This window comes from Eptesicus fuscus, chromosome 12 (genome assembly GCF_027574615.1).
Source record: "Eptesicus fuscus isolate TK198812 chromosome 12, DD_ASM_mEF_20220401, whole genome shotgun sequence".
Lineage (NCBI taxonomy): Eukaryota > Metazoa > Chordata > Mammalia > Chiroptera > Vespertilionidae > Eptesicus > Eptesicus fuscus.
This window is the reverse complement of record NC_072484.1, coordinates 7,170,220-7,190,925: the sequence shown is the minus strand read 5'-3', so window position 1 is coordinate 7,190,925 and position 20,706 is coordinate 7,170,220. Positions and strand designations below refer to the sequence as shown.

The following is a 20,706-nucleotide window of genomic DNA, read 5'->3' as shown; positions in this document are numbered from 1 at the left end:
AGATCTATTTAGAAAACCTCTGAGAAATCATACCTCTGCGAATCCCCTAGCAAAATGGACTCTTCACATGAACAGTTTCTTCAGGTTTCCGGGTTTCTTTCTGCCAACGTGCACTTCTTTGGGCCCATTTGCCCAAGAACCACTTTGGAGCCTGGGCTGTAATTCACCAACAGCGGCCCCCGATCTAGATGTTATGAAACCAGTCTGGTCTCCAACATCTATTGATTCAGATACAAATGTGGTGTTTAGTGAGGGCTGAGAGGAACATTCCTCCGGGGAGTGTGCTGCGGGAGAGCTTAGGCCTTTGAATCTGCCTTCTCTCTGATTTTCTCCTGGCTGGTAGCTTCCTGTTGGTATCCAGGTCTGAGCTTTTACTTCCTGCCTCAAATGCCCTGCCCTACCCACCACTTCTAAAGACGCCCCACATCCCTCTGGCACTCGGCTCTAATGTGAGCATACATAGGACTTTTAAAGATGAATTTTCTTATATTTATGCTGGATATTTTCTTCTTAAAATTTTTTTAGTTATGTTTTCTCCCACTAGGATGTAAGTTCTATGAGACAAATGACCCTGGCTATGTTGTTCAGTGCCAAGTCCCCGGCTTTCAGCCCATAGTAAATACTCAGTATTTGCTGATTGAAGGAATGTGGGTCTGAATAATAGAATGGGATATTCCAGGGTTTGAAGACAAGTAGAAAACTGTAGGTCCCAGCTGGTTTTGTTGGAGATGCTACTCTTGAGTGGTAGGATGTTCTAGAATTTCTCATTGGTATATTACTGTTGGTATGTAACCTCCAAATTCAGTATCAGGGAATACAGCAATTAATGCTGGAGGTTTGGATTGACCTCCTTCAAATTAAATTTTATTAGATCTTTTGGGAATAGGAAATAGGTACAGTTGGTACAAAATTTGAAGGTTCAGGGTTTATGCATTGAATGGTAAGATTTCCTTTCATCTTTGTCCACAGGAATCATCTAGTTTCGTTCCCCAAAAACAACCACCATGAAGAGTTTCTTCCAGAACAGTCTATGTACCAGAAGTCTTGTGCATATGTGTGCTCATGTGCATAATCTATGATTATGCACTTTCCTGTCCCATGGTTTTCTTGCTTAGCAACCTACCATGCTTTTGAATGATAAGATAGGATTCCAGTGTATGGGTATATCCAAACTCATATAGTTATTTGCTTATTTATTCGTCCTACCTTCTTTCCTTCCTTTCTTTTTATTATGATTAAAAACGTGCATGAATATTTTAATGACCACTTGACAGAGCCTAAAACAGAGTTAGTTACTAAGATTTTCGTCCAAGTCACACAGCTGGTACGTGGCAGAACCTGAATTTGAAGTCAAGCTGCACCTCTTTTGTGGAGCATTTGTGTAATTCTTCCCCCCCACCCCTTTCTGTTACAAACGGTACCACAGACCACTCATCGTCTCACCCAGCGGGTGAGCACCTTGGTGAAAAATTCCAGCAGTGGGACTTGTTGCCCAAAGTGTATGCGCCTGGGAAGAGGATGTTCCCCAGCACCTCTGAAACGCCGCCTCCTCTCCTCTGGCAAGAGCGTGCCCCGAGAGTCTGGAAAGGTCTTGCTAATCGGAAATGAGAAACAGACCCTCTGTACATAGGTTTCTCAAGCATGAGACTGAGTTCTTGGCAATTTTATAATTAGAAACTTTCCAGTTTGCAGCCCCTTTTCTTTTGAGAATGATATTTACTGAACTTAAAAAGTAGTTATTAAGTAAGGGTTTAGAAACACACAAAAGGTTATTCACTTTCTTAAAAAAAAAACCACCTTCCTGGGAAATGCTCTATAGAAATCTTTGGTCTAGGAAATATGGTAAATCATATTAACTGTGACTGTTTGTTATTTTTATTCTAAAAACAAAGTTATAATATTGAAAATTTGATCAACACATACTAGGTAAAAAAGAAAGATTTATGTGTTGACTCAAATAAGTACATATTGCCTAATGTAGCCCAAACAATATTTTTATTAGCTTGGCCAGCCTTGTAATATGCTTCAGGTAGGTCTAGCCTGGGCGGGGGTGGAGGGAGGGTATTCATCTTTTCACGGTTGGCTAGATGCAATTCCTGAATATTCCACTTATGTTGTTCCAAGATATTAAGAACCGCGAGGCCTTGCTTAATTCGGAGTCTCGAGCCTCTTTCCCTTTCCCTCCAAGCTTCAGCCCTCTGGCTGCTTTCTGGTCTTCACAGGACAATCTTGTTCATTCATAGCCTTTGCACTCAGATTCTTCCCTTTACCCATGATGCTCCTCCATGTCCGGCTCTTAGCTCAGTTACCAGCTCAGAAGCCGCCCTCGCAGACAGCGTTTGACCCTCCCATTCCAGGTGGCCTCCCTCGGGGGTTCTCTGTCTCACCACCCTTTTGGTTTCCTTCAGTCAGCCCTCACAACTGTAATGTTACTTGTTAAATTCTTCATTTCTTTATTGTTTTTTTTCTTGTCTCTGAGAATTGAGAGTAATATCTTTTTCTGTTGTTTTATTTTTTTATTGTTTTTGTTTTTGTTGTTCACAGCTGAATTCTCAGTGCCTGGGCACATAGTAGGAGCTCAATAAACACTTAAGTACATAAATGAAACCCCGAGACAACATTTTGCATATTAAATTATGCAACAGACACTAACCCTAGCATATCATGTGTATATTCAGAAATCCCAAGAAATTCCAAGAGTTTGGGGGCATTCCTTTGTGTGGTTTTTGTTGTTAGACCTTCTGCATTATCCCAACTGCAGTCCTCGGAGGAGAGAAACCTGGCAGGAATGAGGAGGGCCTGATTGGTACCCGGCCCTGCTGCTGGCCATCTGCTGTGACCGGAGCTGTCCCTGAACCTCTCGCACCTCAGCCTCCTTGTGGCAGAGTGGAGACAGACAGGTCTCACCTCGCTCCCTCACCACCTGCCGCCTCAAGCCCGGAGCGGGACGGTGGATGTGAAAAGCATGCCAAGCACACGCCGCCTCTGAGGGCCCCGTCGGTCTCCTCCGTGCCCTCCGTTGGCCTCCCGAGTGGAGAATGGCAGAGACAACTTTGGATTCCACTCTGATGCTGTGACTTGTGTCAGACCCCAAACAAGACAGGTAGCTTTCTACATTTATTACTTTGGGTTTCAAAAGGCAGTTTCTTTTTTTTGGAAAAAAAGAAACAGGGAAAAAAGGCCAACTTTACCTGTAACAAAACATGGCTACACACACAGACACACACACACACACACACACACACACAGACACACCACACCATCCATATCACACCCCTCCCCTCATACCACATTACACATACCACACATAGCACACCATACCATACCCCACACACATACACATGATAACACACACACACACACATGTACACACATCACACCATCCACATCACACCCCTTCCTACATACCACATTGCACATACCACACATAGCATGCCATACCACACCCCACACACATACACATGATAACACACACACACACACACACACACACCACACTACCCACACCATACCCATACCACGCCACACACACAAGCACGCACATCCCATACCACACACACACATGCTACACCACATTACACTCATCACACACACACCCACACCACCCACACCCATACACACACCACACCACCCACACAAACACACACACATCTCTTACCACACACACACACACACACACACACCAATTTTTTTTAATAACTTTTTTGCATTACATGCACATGGTGAAGACATTTAAAAATGCCAAAAAAAAACAACACCCAAAACAACCCCAAACAACAACAACAAAACCCAGGATGCAATGAAGAGGAAATTTCCCTCCTACCCCAGACTTGTCTCACTCCCAGGCACAGCCATTCGAGCAGATTCTTGGACATTTGTGTGCAGATGTTTATGTGTAAGTACATGTGAAAGTGCATGTGTGGTATGTGTGTAATTTGCTTTGCACATAGGGTTCCTGTTGTTTGATGTTGTTTTATACACCGTCCTCCTCTTTTAACTGGGGTTGGAGCACTTTTCACACATCGCTGTGGATGCCCAGTGTTCACTTATTTCCTGCTCCCCAATTTCTAAAATTACTTCCGGCTACTAATGGGCATTTTCAGGTGATTTCTCATCTTTGCTGACCAAACAGTGAAGCGGAAGCTCCTGGGGAGCACATGATGCTGTTTTCTGAGATGAATCCTGAGAAGGAAGCTGCCCTTGTGAAAGGGTGGCCAATCACAGGTGTGTGCAGAGGGCCAGGCCGGTTCTCTCTTTCTTCAAAGCGGCCGTCCCGGTCTCTCCCCCCAGAGGGCTTGTTCCTGCAGTCCCATCTGGGCGTGTTTCAATGTGTGACCTTCTGGGATGTTCTCCTGCCTCTGCTCCTTGGCTCAGTCCCCTCCCCCACTCCAGATCTGTTCTGTTTATGGCGAAGTGATCACCTGGAAAGCTGCAACCTAACCCTGTCCTCCCTCTACTTTCAAACACTCCAATACCTTCCCCTTACACATAGACATCCTGCCTGCCCTCGAGAGGCTCAGATCTGGACCCTGCCACACCTCAGACCACCCACATCATTGTTCCAACCAATGAGCCGCCAAAGCAGTGCTCCGGGCACAGCACCCGCTGGTCCGTGCTCAAGCCAGCATGCTCCCTTCAGTTCCTCTGAGGCCCAGCTCTTGGCTTTGTTACTCCATTCCACGTGCTTTTTCATTGATTAGGAAGTTCTTCCTCTTTCTTCTGCTTCCTCCTCATCCAGCAAATCCCAGCTGGGCTGTCATTGTCTTGGAGATGCTTTCCCAACACCATCCCCCTCTAACTGGTGGGAGAAGCCACTTGCCACGTGTAGACCTTTATATTTAAATTGGTTAAAATGAAATAAAATACAACAAGTGCCATTCCTTAGTCACGCTGGCCATATTTCCAGTGCTCGGTAGCCACATTTCGTCAGTAGCTCCCGTCTGGGCAGCACCGATTAGAATATTTCCTCAGTGTAGAGAATTCTGCTGGACAGGGCTGCCTGTGTCTTTATGACACTCATGGCTGTTTCAAATGGTAGGTTTTGAGGGTAAAGTTTTTTTTTTTAATATATTCTTATTGATTTCAGAGACGAAGAGAGAGGGAGAGAGAGATAGAAACATCAATTATGAGAGAGAATCATTGATCGGCTGACTCCTGCATGTCCCACACTGGGGCTTGAGTCCGCAGCCAGGGCATGTGCCCTGACCGGGAATCGAACCATTGAACCGTCATCTCCGGGTTCATAGGTCTATGCTCAACCACTGAGCCATGCTGGCTGGGCTGAGGGTAAAGTTTTGATGGTTTTACCCTCCCTAGTCTGTGAGCTCCACAAGGGCTCCAGCTGTCCTTACCCTGCTTGCTTTCCCCATATAATGGGGGTTCAATAACTCTGCTGAGTGAATGAATGAATTCCTCCCAGCTCTCAGCTTTATTGTTGTGCCTCATTGATCAGCAGACCTTCTGGGAAAGGAGGGGCTGGACTGTCCATGCTCTCACCCAAGTCCCATCAACATTCCAGTTGGATAGCTTAGCAGTTCCCTAATTCTTTCACCATCACCACCTGGGATTCTTTAACCTTTCCCATTGGGCTTGACCTCTCAGCATCCATTGCCTCCCTGTGGAAAGGTTGACTGGGATTGGATTGGACCTGTGTGGTGGGCACTGGAGCCTTCAAGGCCTGCACCACCCCTTCCCTTGGGTGGAGTTGGGGGAGGGGGATAGACTTACATCTTGCAGCTGAGCCCCTTGCTGCTGCTGAAGAAAGTGGCCTGGCCCAAAGCCAAGCTTGTCCTGGGGAACCGCTGCACTTAGGGACTCCCCCAGTTTGGGACAACTCTGTAGGCGTCCAAGTTCCTGCCTGGGTTGGGAGCCTTCAGAGAGCATTGCTGAGAGGGTCTCACAGCTGACCTCTCCCCCTGGACTCTGCCCGAGGGGTTGCAACCCAGATCTCCCCACTAAACTCACACTGAATGCACATCTCCTTAGAATCTACTTCCTGGTAAGCTCAACTCCCAACAACCGGATTTGTAATTGAAAATCGTCAGCTTTAGTCTTTTGCAGGAAGAGGCTTTTTAACTTGATTTGTTGGTCCAGAGTTTCCCCTGCATTTTACCCTGTGCTCTCAAAGCTGAGATGGCTCTTTAGTTTAATTTTCATAAAATGAAAGTTTGGTGACTTATTTCATTCACTATGTTGTTCCAAGGCTCCATTCTCTCCAATAGATCCATCTCATGAGTGAATTAAGAAAATACCTTCACTGGTTCATTATATTGAACTTGTACTTGGTAAAGTATTAGTTTCAACCACGTTTTTCTCAGTAAGCAGTAGGCAAGACTTAGGTGCTATTACTTTAGCTTGTTCTTTGCTTGAAAGGCCCGATTTCAGCTCTTTTCCCTGTGGTTGTCTGCTTACACCGACCACGGAAGGCTTCGGTGCACCTGGCTACCACCGGGGCGAGGAAGATGCTTTCGTCTCTGGGTTTCATTCCCTTGAATCCAGAACAGGGCGTTGGGCCATCCGGTCGCCCACTCACTGAGAGGAAACCATTTTTTCCCCCCCAGAACTGTCAATTTCAGTGGGTGACTTCGAATTTCCGGGGAACATTTGTAAAATAAATGGAGTTTATAGAAGGTATCCTGACTGGCAGATGTTTCAAGAATGATTAAAGATTTAGAAAGAAGTACATTTCCCCGGGGCTGCTGGACTACCTTTTAATGAGATTGACAGTTTTACATATGGGACTGAAAAAGTTCTTTATCATACAGAAATAAATGTCTAAAGTTAAATCCATCAGAGAGAGATGGATACAGTATAAAGTGGATAAAGCGTGTGTGGAGATTGGACATTTTACTGGTGTTTAACTATTTTTCAGAGATAGATGAAGTTGAATATGTCAGAGATGAAAAAACTCCTTTTGTTAGACTAATTATTCTAATGCTCATTCAAATAATGGGTCAGCTTCCCCAAGTCAAGGTCATTCATCCTGGGGAATTTGTAATTGTGATTTGAGATGGGCACTAGGTATATGGGATTAGAAATGAACAATTTTTCATTTTCTCTTCTAAAGATGTAAACTGAGCAAAGGACTGGCATATAAGTTGGGGAAAGGACTAAAAGGATAATATAAGGGTTATTAAAAATATTTCTTGCCCTGGCTGGCATTGCTCAGTGGTTAGAGCACCAGTCTGTGCACCGGAGGGTCACGGGTTCGATTCCTGGTCAAGGGTGCGTACCTGGGTTTCAGGTTCCATCCCTGCCCCTGATGGGGGCGCTTGTGGGAGGCAACCAATCGATGTGTCTCTCTCACATCAATGTTTCTCACTTTCCCCTCCTCTCCCTCCCTTAAGAAAATGTTTCTAACTATCCTTTGACATAGAGAGGCATGCAAGTGAAGGTTATATTAAATTTAAGGGATAACATAAAAAGGAATAATATCTGTTCAAGTTTGAAACCAGAAAGAGAGAATAGTGCCAGAATAAATAAACACTCAAAGTGCATAGAGATTTGATATTAACTCATCTGAAACCTGTATGTTACTGCTGGGGAAACTGAGGCCAAGAGAGATTTCATGACATCTCCAAGGCCCTAGCTCCTTAGAAATTATATTTTGAGCTGTGAAGACTAAGCACATTGAGCTGTGAGAGGTGGCGGGCAGGTGTCCCCATGCCATTGACCTTCTGCAGTTTGGTCAGGTCACTTCCTCTCCTGCTTTGTTTTCTCCGTTAAGTGGGTGTGAATAATCACGGATCTGTCTCAGAGGGATGCTGGAACACTGGAATAGAAGAACTGACAGTGCATGTCGTAGTCTCTAGGTGACCCCTGCGGCTGGAGCCCAGGGCTGGTGGTGTTCACCTGGATTCGTAAGCCAAGAACGCCCCAGGAACACAGGGACCTGAACGAGTCAGTGAGCCAACTCCACAAACCAAGAGGTGGGGAAACCGCCCCATGGATGACCAAGGCTACACTGGTCAGTTTAAAGTATCAGTTTAGGCCCTGGCCGGGTAGCTCAGTTGGTAGAGCGTCGCCCCCATATGCCAAGGTTGCAGGTTCGATCCCTGGTCAGGACACATACAAGAATCAGCCAATGAATACATAAATAAGTGGGACAACAAATTGATGTTTCTCTCTTTCTCTCTCTCTCAAAGTCAATTAAAAACAATGAACAGGAAGGAGTGGGAGGTTGAAAGGTGTTATAGTCTGTTGTGAGGTGAAAAATCACCCCCAGTGAGTGCGAATCTTTAGGTTTGCTGTCCTCTGTGTTACTCCCCTGCTATACCTTCTTGAGAACAGTCCTGATGTATTGTGAAGTGTGAGAGAAGCAAGCGACATAAAGAAGAGGGATTTTGGCATGAATGTGTGCACATCTATATTTCTGCATGGGTACGAAAAATGAAAAAAATGAAGGTTGCTGGTAGTAACTATTGTAAGTAACTACTTTCTTCTAAGAAGTAGGATTGATGGAGGGGTGAGGGTTGGGGTCATTTGCTTTTTTGGTATGCTTTTGTATTTATCTATCTATCTGTCTATTTATTTTACCATGAACATTCATACATTTTGTAAAACAATAAAAAACTATGACCCTAATTGGCCAGAGACAAAGAACAGCAACTGAGAGAGAAGGCTTTCTAATGAATTCATTATATTGAAAACATATTGAAAATCTATTCTCTGTATGATAAGAGTAATACTTACTGTATATTGTGTTACTCTGAAAAACCTGGTCCAGTAATATCATCGATCATTTCTCTTATATATATCTGTTTGGCACTTAGGAGAGCAACAGGTCACGTTCATCCACGTGTAAACTCATTCGTCATTTTCATGATATAGTTTCCTTTGCAGGAGAGGTTGCTAGGCACGTGGCTGTGCACCTTAGCATAATTATTCTCAGAAACATTGTAAGACATCCTCACAATCAGAATGAAATGCATTTTCCTTTAGTGACCATTATTGACGTTTTGAGTAAGAGCATCGATAGCTCAGGTTGTCAGCAACATGTCTCTCACTGTTGTAAATTAGAGGACAAAGAGGTCTCTGCAAATCATCTTAAGTTTATCAAGGAAGCAGCAGCAGCTGCAGTTTGTCAGGAGAGAAGAATGGGGTTTGGATTCAGAGGCTCAAATGTTTAAACATGGCAGTTTCAGCAATGAGACAGTGGTCCTCTGGGGCCCTCGTGGGCACCTAGGGCCGGCCTGCTGCTGCTGCGGGGACTGTGGCGCCGTGAGCCAGTGCCAGTGGAATGATGGCCAGGTGGCCGCCACCACTTTACATGGCCTCTTTGGCCAATTTAAAGGGACCTCTGTCTACATTAGTGCAATGAAGACACAGAGAGGTTAAGTAATTCACTAAGGGCACACAGACAAGACACCCACATCTGTTTCTGTGGTTAACCGCATCACTTGACTAAGTGGCCATGTGGCATAATGGTTAAATCTGGGTTTGAATTCAGTCTCAGCCCCTTAGGATGTCCTGTCATTGCCCTTATTTTATAGATGAAGGAGTTGGGGCTTAGAGAAGATGCATGACTTACTCATGGCCCAGGGACAAATAGGAGCAGCTATGGGTTCTGATCACGCCTTTCTCTATTGGAATCATGCAGGCTCCTACATCCAATCCTTGTCATTTTCATGTTAGTAACAAGGCTAACTGGATACCTTGAATTCCTACTGGAGGCTTGCTTTCAGAAAATAGACCAATGGAATAAAGCTAGGTTCTATAAATAGAATCTTTAGAACAATGTTCATAGCCAAGATTACTTCATTGAATACAGTCAACTGAATTTGAACACTGGACACAGAATAGGGAAGACCACACTGATGTCAATAATATTTATTATAGTATATATCTTTCCATTTCCCCTACTTACCTGAAATTTCACATGCTTGCAGTTATTACATAGTTACAGTGTCATATCCCGTGTTTTAAAATATATTGTATAATATTGTAAAATTTTCCCAAATGATTTCAGAATTTTTAAAACCATAATTTTGAAGTCAGTGATACGCCATTGAGTAGGAACATGATTTGCTTGGCAGTTAAAACAATTAAATTGTTTCTAATCTACATTAATAAAAGACAGAGATGCAAATTGACTGTACCTCTGCGACACCCACCAGCCAATCAGGAGGGAATACACAAATTAGAAGGACAAAGATCCCAGTTGCCCCGCCGCCCAGCCGCTCCAGGTGCAGAGTGGCTGGGCAGGGAAGTACGCCTGCTCTGAGAGGGAAGGCAGGGGCAAAGGGATCTACAGGAGCGGCACTCCGGCCATAGCGAAGACGAAGACGGCAGACTCCAGCCGGAGTCAGCAGTGAAGATGAAGATGGCAGACTCCCGCCAGAGTCTGCAGCGAAGACGAAGATGGCAGACTCTGGCCGTAGTCTGCAGCAAAGGCGGCAGAATCCAGCTGGAACGAAGGCGGAAGGCCTGGGTCCCGGGTGCCGGAGGAAAACTTGTGCCGGAAGCCAGGGGAAGGAAGGCCTATTGCACGAATCTTCGTGCAATGGGCCTCTAGCTATAAATAACACTTGGGCCTGTAACTTTGACAGTGGTTTGGATTGCTCTGTTACAGTGGATGTGATTATGATGCTAAAGAGCTGTAATATTTTTATGACCCTTAATGTACATCTTGAATTAACTTCCCCAAGGGCTACAGCACCTGACACCAGTGTCTGCAGGGCCTGATGGGAAAGGCCAGTGTCTCAGTGAGAAACCTGGCCGCAGGCCACGAGGAGGCTGAGCTCTGTGTGTTTGGCAGCCGCCCATTCACTGCTTATAGAGTTTGGCTTCAGGTCCCAATAAGTAATACAACGAAGTTATACCTACAGTCTTCAGTGTACATTTCAGCTCTTAGCATGAAGATCTATAGAGTGTTTTGTGACTTTCAGGATTTAGACCCTCTGTAAATTCTTGAAATGTCTTAGGAATTTCATTATAAAAGAGGAAAATTAACTATGCTGCCGGCAGTGGTGAGCTGCTCGGCCTTCAGTACATTAACCAGCGCTGCACACCGACTTCAATGAGCATTTGGTTCCATGGGTTCCGAAACTGGAAGAGGATGGGTGCTATCTGTTTCTGAATTTTGAGCAAATTTTAGTTCCTTGGGTAATGCTCTGATTGCAGTTGACTTGCTATGTGCTCACTAAGAGTGGGCAGCACTGAGCTTGGTTTTGTGGCTTCTGCTCTTTATGAACTATCCTCCGCTGATAGAGCAGCCATGCCTACTGCGGAGCTGGGAAAGGTGATAATGAGAGCGCGCCCTCTGTTCAGTAGGTTCGGTCTTCTGGCTCTTAGTGGTGTGTGCAGAGCCCATCAGAAACCACATTAGCAGTTGGGACCTGTTTAATAATCATTATTCCTGTCACCGAGTCGTTCTGTGGTTTCCAGCATCGCCTGCACTTACGGTTCACTCGCGAGTTCACCCATCCCCTGGGTTCATTGGTTCAGCACCTTTGTGTTGAGTCCTGGACACTAACAGGTAACTGATGGATCCAAATAAGCTGGGAATATAATAATGATCAGTGCAGACACTTAGTAATCTTATATTACTCCCATGATTGTATGGTATTTGATTTTAAAAATTTGTAGCTGTTTCCTTGGCTCAGAAGTCAAGAAGTAAAAGTTAAAAAGGATACTCAGCAAAAATTCTGTCATTCCTCTGCCCATAGCCATCGAATATTATCCAAATAGAGCATCAGTGTTGAGTTATTTATGTAGTTTTCAGCTATATTTCAGGCATATACCAACATTACACATGCTCATATACAGTTTGCACATACATTATGTATGTGCCTCACTTTCCCCCACATAAACTTTTTTGACATTAAAAATCTTTTTTTCAATTACAGTTTCCTTTCAGTATTTTGCATTAGTTTCAGGTGTATAATATAGCATTAGACAATCATATACTTTACAAAGTTTCCCCCCAACATTTCCAGTATCCACTTGGCATCTACATAGTCATCGCACCCACGTATACTTTTATGCAATGACCGGAAGGAAAGGTGTGGACACGTGGGGAGGAGTACTCCAGGCAGACAATGCGGTACAAATGACAGAAGGTCCAGGGGTGTGTGGACTGGGCATGTGCAGGGACCAACAGCAAGGCCAGGGGACCCATTGCGGAGTGAGCGGGGTGGGGTGGGGGGTTGGGGGGGAGGTAGTGGAAGCAGAAGGGCGTCTTCAGGAGACACTGATCCCCCTGAGTATGAAGGCAGTGCTTTGCCGATGGCTCCAGCTATCAATTATGCTACTATTATTAGTCCAAACTCATTATACGGGTTCACAGAGCCCAGAATAATTTCTGTCACTACTTCTATATTTCCACATCCGCGTGACAACCAAGCACACCGACATGGTCTACACTGGCCAACAGGCGGCTTTATTCTTCCACGGAAACATCCTTATTTGGTCAAAGAGCTGAAACCTGTAAAAATATTAGCGTTTGCAGGCAAACCTTTATAAAACCAGTTTAAAGAGGCATGACCCTACCCCTCCCTGCTTTATATTATTGTCCTGAACAAAATACGTTGATTATACAATTTATGCAGTTCACTGGGGCCATGACTCTTAGACATTTAATGTAATTTAGCTGCATCAGGGCAAATACCAGCACCTGCAAAGTGACACCCAAAAGCGGCAGTGAGCAAGTTATCAAGGTCAATGGTAATTCCAAATCCACTTGATTTGCTCTGAAAGTGAGACCCAGCTTCTCTTTGCCGCTTGCTCAGTCTGACCACCTCTGACCACCGTCTCTCAGAACAATGCCTGCCACACTGAGTCAATAGTCAATAATGTTCACTGTTGTTATTACCATTGGGGTTATCACCTACTATGTGTTAGCCCCGGAGAAACAGCCGTGAGTGAGTTCTCCTTCCTGTCTCATTGTGCTGTTGGGGAGACAGTGAAACACTGGGAGACTTTATTTTTGGTCCCTGGTCTGGGCAGTCCAGCTTTGCAGAAGTTACATGGACTTTGTCCGGGTCCAAATCACGATTTCTATGGAATTAATCATGCGCAGCTCACTTAACCTCTCTATAATCCTGTCTTTGTCTATAAAATAGATACATTAACTCTATTTTTATAATGCATCGAAATGCTCAATAAACATAAGCTTAGTATAAAAGGTGCTATAAAAGCAATCATTTGTTTCACAGATATTTGTTGAGTATTGCCATGTGCAGGGAACTTGGATGGCATAGTATGAATAAGACAGATAAATACCCCTGCCTTCAATGAGATCCTGAGCAGCTGAGGTAGGGAATTAATTTTAAATGAATGAAAATAGTAGGTTGAGCTAAGAATTCCACGGAAAATGAAATATATTCTAGAGCTACTCTGTCCAGTAGAAATTGAATGTGAGCTGCACTTGTGAGCCATGTATGCAATTTAAAATTTTCTGGAAGGCACATTAAAAAATTAAAATGAAATTAACAATCATATATTTTATTTAATCCAATATATCCAAGATGTTATCATTTAAACATATATTATAAAAATTATTATAAGACATTTTGCATTCCTTTTTCCACCAAGTCTTTAAAATCTGGTGTTTTATTTATTACAGCATATTTCACTTCAGTCTAGCCACCTTTCAAGGGCTCGAAAGCTACTGTGGCTGATGGCCACCATATTGAACATCTCAGGTCTAGAGTTGCTTGTGTTTGCTTGACATTGAGTGGTCAGAAAGAGCTGAGACCTTAAGTCCAGAAGGCCCCAGCCATGCAGACTTGTGGGAAGCCCTTGTGTGTAGAAGATCCTGTGGCAATTGAGAACAACCCAATCAGGCCAGTCAGTCCAGAGGACAAAGGGGATCGTCATATGAGGTTGGAGAGCTCACCGGGCCAGATCCTGTAGGAATTTAGCTCTCATAACCAGGAGAGTGGGTGAATCCTAAGTGTGTTGAGAATCAGTGGGAGGATTAGTAGGAAGTGGTCTGATTAAGCTGTCACAGAGTGATTTGATCGTTCTGTGATGAGAGTAGAATGCTAGGAGGCAAGAATGGGAGCAGAAAGCCATTGGTGATACATCAGTCCAGCTTTGGAGGGTCCAGCTTGGAGGAAGTGTGTCATAAAGAGGACTATTCCAGGCACAGTTGGGTTGAGATGGTAATACGCAGAGGGTGTTTAGACCCATAGTCTTCCAACTTTTCTGATTACATAAGTCATTCAATTAAGAAAAAGCAACTGCTAACATCTTTACATTTAATTATGTGCTCTACTATTAATCCATATATTACAGTGTCATATTTTACTAAACTTGTTTTCTTATTTATTCCAGTTGCATACACAAGTAAATACAAGTTTTATTATATTTTTTCTGCATATCACTGCATCCTATTTTGAAAATGACTGCTCTAAGCAGAGGGAATTACATGGGCAGAGCTCAGAAGATGTAACAAACCACGACCCACGTGGGGAACGGCAGTAGCTCCACACATCTGGGGGCAGGCGTGTCAGGAGGCAGATGGGTGGGGAGATGGTTCAGAGCTGTTTCTGGAGCTCAGTCCTAGGAGCTTATAGGCTGTGGGAAGGATTCTGATGTATTTCTGTATGTGATCGGAAGCCATTGGTGGGTTTTAAGCTAGAGAGGATATCCAGCATTTTGGAAAGGGTTTTACCTTCAATGTCTCATCCTATTTGTCTTCAACACATACAAAGCAAGGTGGTGAGGGAGCATTTATTATTGTCTAGAAGGTATTTCTTGCCTCCTCTCTACTTTCTCTAGTTCAGTTCTATAAGTTGAAAACTCCTGCTGGTAAGACCATGGCTTTGATCGAGGAGAGAAATTTCATTCCAATTCACCTTGACCCCTTCCTCCACCTCAGCAGGTTAATTCAATAAAACCACCCAGTTATACCGAGACAGAAATATCCACTGGGAGGTTTTTATGGTTGTTTGTTTGTTTTAATATATTTTTATTGATTTCAGAGAGGAATGGAGAAAGAGAGATGGAAACATCAATGATGAGAGTCATTGATTGGCTGCTTTCTGCACGACCCCCACTGGGGATGGAGCCTACCACCCCAGCATGTGCCCTGACTGGGAATCCAATGGTGATCTCCAGGTTCATAGGTCGATGCTTAATCACTGAGCCATGCCAGCTGGGCCCTCTGGGAGCTTTTGGACAAGAGTGTGGACACTTTGTAAAATACCAACTTCCTTTTTCTTATATTGGCATTTTTTTGTTCATTTGCACAGATTTTCCTGGAAACAACGCTGCTATAAGAAACCGAGCTGTTTCCTTTTCTTTGTTGTAGGGTCTTTTCTCCCTTTCTTCATTAATTAGGCTGGCTGGCCGAGGAAGGAGCTGTTTCTCTACCCACAGATGCTCAACAATTAACAGTCACACTTTATACTGAATCTTAAAATGTATGTACGTGAACTAACATAACATTTTTATAACAGCCTGTTTTAAACTTTGGGCTTGTATAATTTATAGCTTCTTAATAGAACTAAAGAGAAAATAAGCCCTCCCGTGTTCAATTTCTAGTCGTGGTTAAGGAGGTGTTGTTTTTACTGCTAATCCCTTTAATGCACAGCCAGAGATGTCTACTGAGAAAATCACTTTATAATAATGGCTAATTGGAAAAACGGACAATATTGCTGGACTATGGAGAGAAATAGCATGCGGGCTTTCGAAATGGATTCAGCACAGGACCCATGGCCTAGTTTGAGAGAGAACCTTTCTCCTTCCTTTTCTGCGGAATCCCAGTAGCCCATCCCCCTCTGCTTTGCTGGAGTTCATGTACATGGTCCAGGGTCACGTTGGATTGGGAAGCTGCCTGGCTTTGTGTGCTCACTGGGCCAACATGCTGTGCCTGCCAGGCCTGGGGAGCACAACCGTCTACAAATTCACCCACCTGATTTCTCTCCGGGGCTTCTGGACCTGAAAAGTGGCCCGTTAGAAGGGGATGAATCAGAGGACTCAGCGAGGCTGGCCTGGTCAACACATCATGCTCAAGTTGACATATGTCTGAGGATAGTCAGAGCCACCAGACTTGCCCTCCACCCGGGGACAGGCATGTCAGGAGGCAGATGGGTGGGGTGATGGTTCAGAGCAATCATAGGAAGAGCTACCACTTAGCAGGTATTTTCTATGTGCTCAATCCTGAGTTAGGCTTTTTCATGAGGCCTAGCCATGACCTTTGAGCTGGTAGCATCACTTAGGAGGATGGGAGTGCCTTTCCTGGAGTCACATGTTTCCTGGGTGTGAACACTGCCTGGACCACCTCCTAGCTACGTGACCGTGACCGTGGAGGATGGCCTAGCTCCTGAGGCTTATGTTTCCCCATCTTTACAATGCTAACAACCATCTAGAGCTGCTGTGTAAAGCAGAACACTATAGTGCCTGGTACGTAGTAGGGGCTCAGTAAAGTTGTTGACTTTGCTTGACTAATGAAGACATTTAGGATTAGGGAGGTGAAGTAACCTGTTTAACTTGTTCATGCGCGCACAACCATACTTCCTCTGCCCTTCCAGAGGGTGAAGCCAAAGAAGGTAGAGTAGAAAAGGCAGCAGGTGTCTGAGAATTTAAAAAATGGTTTTTCCAGTATGTTCGTGGGTTATCCGCAGTCCCCTGGGGAATTCAACAGCTGTAGTCTTGGTCTCGATAACTGTTGACCAACTATAGGGAAAGATTCATAGCTATCAGTTACGTGTAAATGGCAGGAAATCAAATTAAAAGAAAGGTATTGGCTCATAAGATTCAAAGGCCCGAAAGTGCATCTCGCTTGAGGGATGACTTGTACCCAGAGGCCAGCTGACATGGGTGGGCACTGACTCTCCCGCGGGCAGCCTCTGCTTCTTGTACGATGATTGTAGCAGTTTCAAAATTCTTACCCTTTCAGATTCTTACCCAGTGGGGTAGAAAAAAGAGTCTTTCTTTCTCCTAACAGTTGAAGAGACCTTCTGAGCTCTCACTGGTGAGAATTGGGTCATATGTCTGTCATTGAAGCAATCATGTGGCCCAGAGGCTGGGGTAGGCGAGTTGGCGAGTTGGCCAGGAAATCAGGCTTCGCTCTTGACCCGAGGGCACCTTACACACAGCAGGCAGCAAGGGCTCCACTAAGCGAGTCTGAGTGCTGCTTCCCGGTGGGAGTGAACAGAGGCCACACACAGAAGAAACCCACTGGTTCCTGGTAAACAACCTTCAGAGGAGGTGTATTTTTACTCTTTTTCTCTGTTCCCTTAAACTTTTTTTTTCCCTGCAGAATATACTTATTCAGAGAATAAAGGCAAAGCAAACAAATAAACACAGATTCATTACCCTCAAGGGGAAACAGCCAATTGTAATGCAGTATTGTACATTTTCTGCCGGCCCCTGAATATTGTGTACACCCCTTATACTCAGACCATCATGATGGTTCATGGTGACCCCCAGAAACTCAAAAGGAACTGATTGACCTGGACAATTAGAGTTTGTGAAAGATCTGAATTGTGAATTTCCTCGTTTTGGGGGTCAGTTTGGGAAGTTGATTGTGCCCCTTACACACTATTCAACAATTGTAACAGCAGCCAATGCTTTAAGTATAGGCTAGCTAATTCATATATATATATGTAATCTTTAAAAATATTTTTATTGATTTCAGAGAGGAAAGGAGAGGGAGACATCAATGATGAGAGAGAATCATTGATTGGCTGCCTCTTGCACGCCCCCTACTTGGGATCGAGCCCGCAACCCAGGCATATGCCCTTGGCTGGAATCGAATCTGGGACCCTCCATTCTGTAGGCCAATGCTCTATCTACTGAGCCAAACCAGCTAGGGCCTAGCTAATTCTTTGCCTTTGGGACATGAGAGCGGTAAAAACTGGGTTTGGTAAGAAAGTGTAGCATTTTTAATAGTATTCTTTTATTTGAAATTCCGCTCTTTGCTATTTTAATAAATACTCTTTTTTAAAAGAAATTTGCTACAAAGGATGAATTCCATTTCCGTGATGTACACCAGAGTCTGCCCCATAGCAAAGCTTCTGCTATTAAGAAGGTATAAATTGACTTTTTATAATGAGCTTCTGCCCCATTGGTAGGTAAAATGGAAAGAAATAAGAAGTTAAAACAACAAGCAGGTAGTCCGCCTCCTGGGACACGTTCATAACCGTACTCGATTTTAGATTCGATTTGGCAAAGTAAAGAGCAGAGAAGTTAGTAAAATTCCTTTGTTCCAAATCTTAAAATTGATCAGCATCTGAAGTCAGGAATGGCCCGCAGGGTTTGGGAAGTCTAACCCCTCTCTTACCACTACTTACCTGGCTGTGGACTAGTACCCAGGCACTGGGAATGGACGAAACTGCTCCTTTTCATTGTTCATCATGACCTTCCGGTCACTGTCTGACCTTCTGAATCTGTCCTTTCACTTCCATGTCACTGACAAACACTTCAGTCACAGAGGTGTCACGGTGTAGGTGACATACATGCTTTGGTTTCAGAAACACATGCTCAGGTCCCATCTCTGCCACTTCTCTTTCTCACTGAGTCACCTCACCTGGGACGCTCAGTTCTGTAAAGTGGGAGTAGCCGTGCACCTTGCCAGCAGGGCAGTTGTGAGAATTATGGGACTAATGGGCATTTGACAGATAGATGATCAGCAAACATTAATCCCAGATGACTGCCATGGAGTTGGGGCTCTAAAGTGAGCTGTGATGGTGGGAGACATTATTCAGAAGAGTCAAAACCTCAAATGCCCTTGGGACAAGTTGCCAACTAAATAGGAGAAGAAGGCTGGTTACGGATTTCGGATTTCGGTGGGATGACCTTTGCCCTGTCTCTTATCCAGTCTAGGGATCCAGCTCTGCTAGTTCTTCCAATCACTAAAGCAAGTCTGGACTCTGATTTTATGTGACACTCGATGATGAAGCGTGGGTTCACTTATTTTTTAAATGCTCTGTGGGCAACTACCCCTTCCTATCCATTCATGGGCTGCCATTTTGCCAGCATTGATCATTCATGTATTTCACTTATTCATTCAACAAACTATGGAAAGGTTGAAGGTAATTCAGAGGTGAGTCACAAAGGACTGGAGAATAAGACTTTCAAAGGAAGAGAAAAGACACTGATTATTAGTGTGGAGAAAGGTGGGCTGTGAGCTAATTAATAGTTTTCAAATACATGAAGGAAATTTAAACAGTTGGTGTTGACTATTCTTTGTCTTATAGAGAATAGTACACAAAGAAAATGGGTTCATTTTTAAGGAGAATAATTACGAATAAATATGAGGCACATTTTCTGGACATGGACGGGGACTGATGGGATTTTAGGTAGAATTGAGGGTGTAAGAAAGGCGTGGACACTTATTTTGTAAAGGCTTTCGCGTAGGACAACTTTTCAGAGGGATCTCTTTATATGGTTTGAATGACCTTGGAATGACCCCCACCCCATCTGGAATTCTGAGGCTGTGATGACTTCAGTAGCTGCACCCCACTTTCCGACTCACTCTCAGTCCAGGGAAGGGCTGAGCAGTCCGTGGCCTTGGGCTTCTGATTACTTGAGAGAGCCATTACCCTCACGGGCCACACCCGCCCCAGTTACAGGACATGCGCTTTGAACACAGGGCTCCTTTTGGAGAGAGAGAAAAGAAGTTTCCCTCCAGGAAGCCCCATCTCCAGCTTGACAGATGCCAACTCGCATTTTCCTCCTCTTTCGTTAGTTACTCTGAATAATCTGCGCAGCCCTGCTCATCCCGGGCTGTGCTGAGCCGAGGTCTCGCCTCTGCCGCTGGTCAGAGGTGTCAGGAGTTCGAGCCCAGGTGGAACTTGGACTCTCAGACCAGGTGGAATCCCAGGGACTCTGGAATGACAGCCGCCTCTTCTCCTGCTCACCTCTCCTCATTTCCTCTCCTCCTCACTTCGGTTCCAGCGTGCTTTAAAAATGTCAAGCCTAACGGGGTCTTACATGTTCTCTTTCCTTCTGCTGGAAAACGTGGAGTTATTTTAAAACATATGGAGGGTTGCCTAGTAACTGCAGCTTCACTAGCTGTGCGAGAGGAGCTTGCTTTCATTTTTATTTTTGCTACAGCAAGGCAGTCAGGGAAGTGCAAGGGAGAAATGAATGAAAACCAGGTGTCTCTTTGGGGCTTGAGGTCATGTAAGACTGATGTTGGAGGGAACATGTGACACTAGGTTCCTGTGTGAGACAGTGAAGATCATTTCAGGGAAATTGTATTCTACTCCAGCTTTGCTTCTCCGAATAGTCTGAGTGAAGGGTATGTAGTCGAGTTCAGTTTTGTAGGAGTTGAATTATGAAGATGTCCCTTCCCCTCCCCTCCCCTGCCCTCCCCTCCCCTCCCCTGCCCTCCCCTGCCCTCCCCTCCCCTCCCTCCTTTCCTTCCTTTCTTCCTGGGCTATCAAAACAGAATGCTGCAGACTGGTTTAAACAACAGGAACTTATTTCCTCACACTTTTGGAGGCTGGGAAGTCCAAGGTCTTCTCGGTCACCTCCTTAGAGGCTCTGTCTCCATGCCAGTCACATGGGGGGCTGGGGCTTCAGTGTGTGACTCTGGGGGGGACACAATTCAGTGCATAACACACTTCAGGCTCCAAGATACATTTAATTATAACTGAATTTATAACTGATTTTACTCCTCTTCTTAATTCTGTTTCTTTTAACCAAGTGGGAAATAATGAACCACTGATCAGGGTGACACTCTAGTTGGAACCATGACCTGTTTGTACTGAGCAGGCCTGGCTTTGTAGCTGACTTGTAGGAGAGCAGGGC

General features: G+C 44.6%; 1 protein-coding gene across 1 annotated transcript in view; it reads left to right on the top strand.

Annotated features, from left to right (window-relative positions):
- Positions 1-20,706, top strand: part of DOK5 (docking protein 5) — a 136,662-nt gene that overhangs the window by 11,044 nt on the left and 104,912 nt on the right. The window lies entirely within an intron of this gene.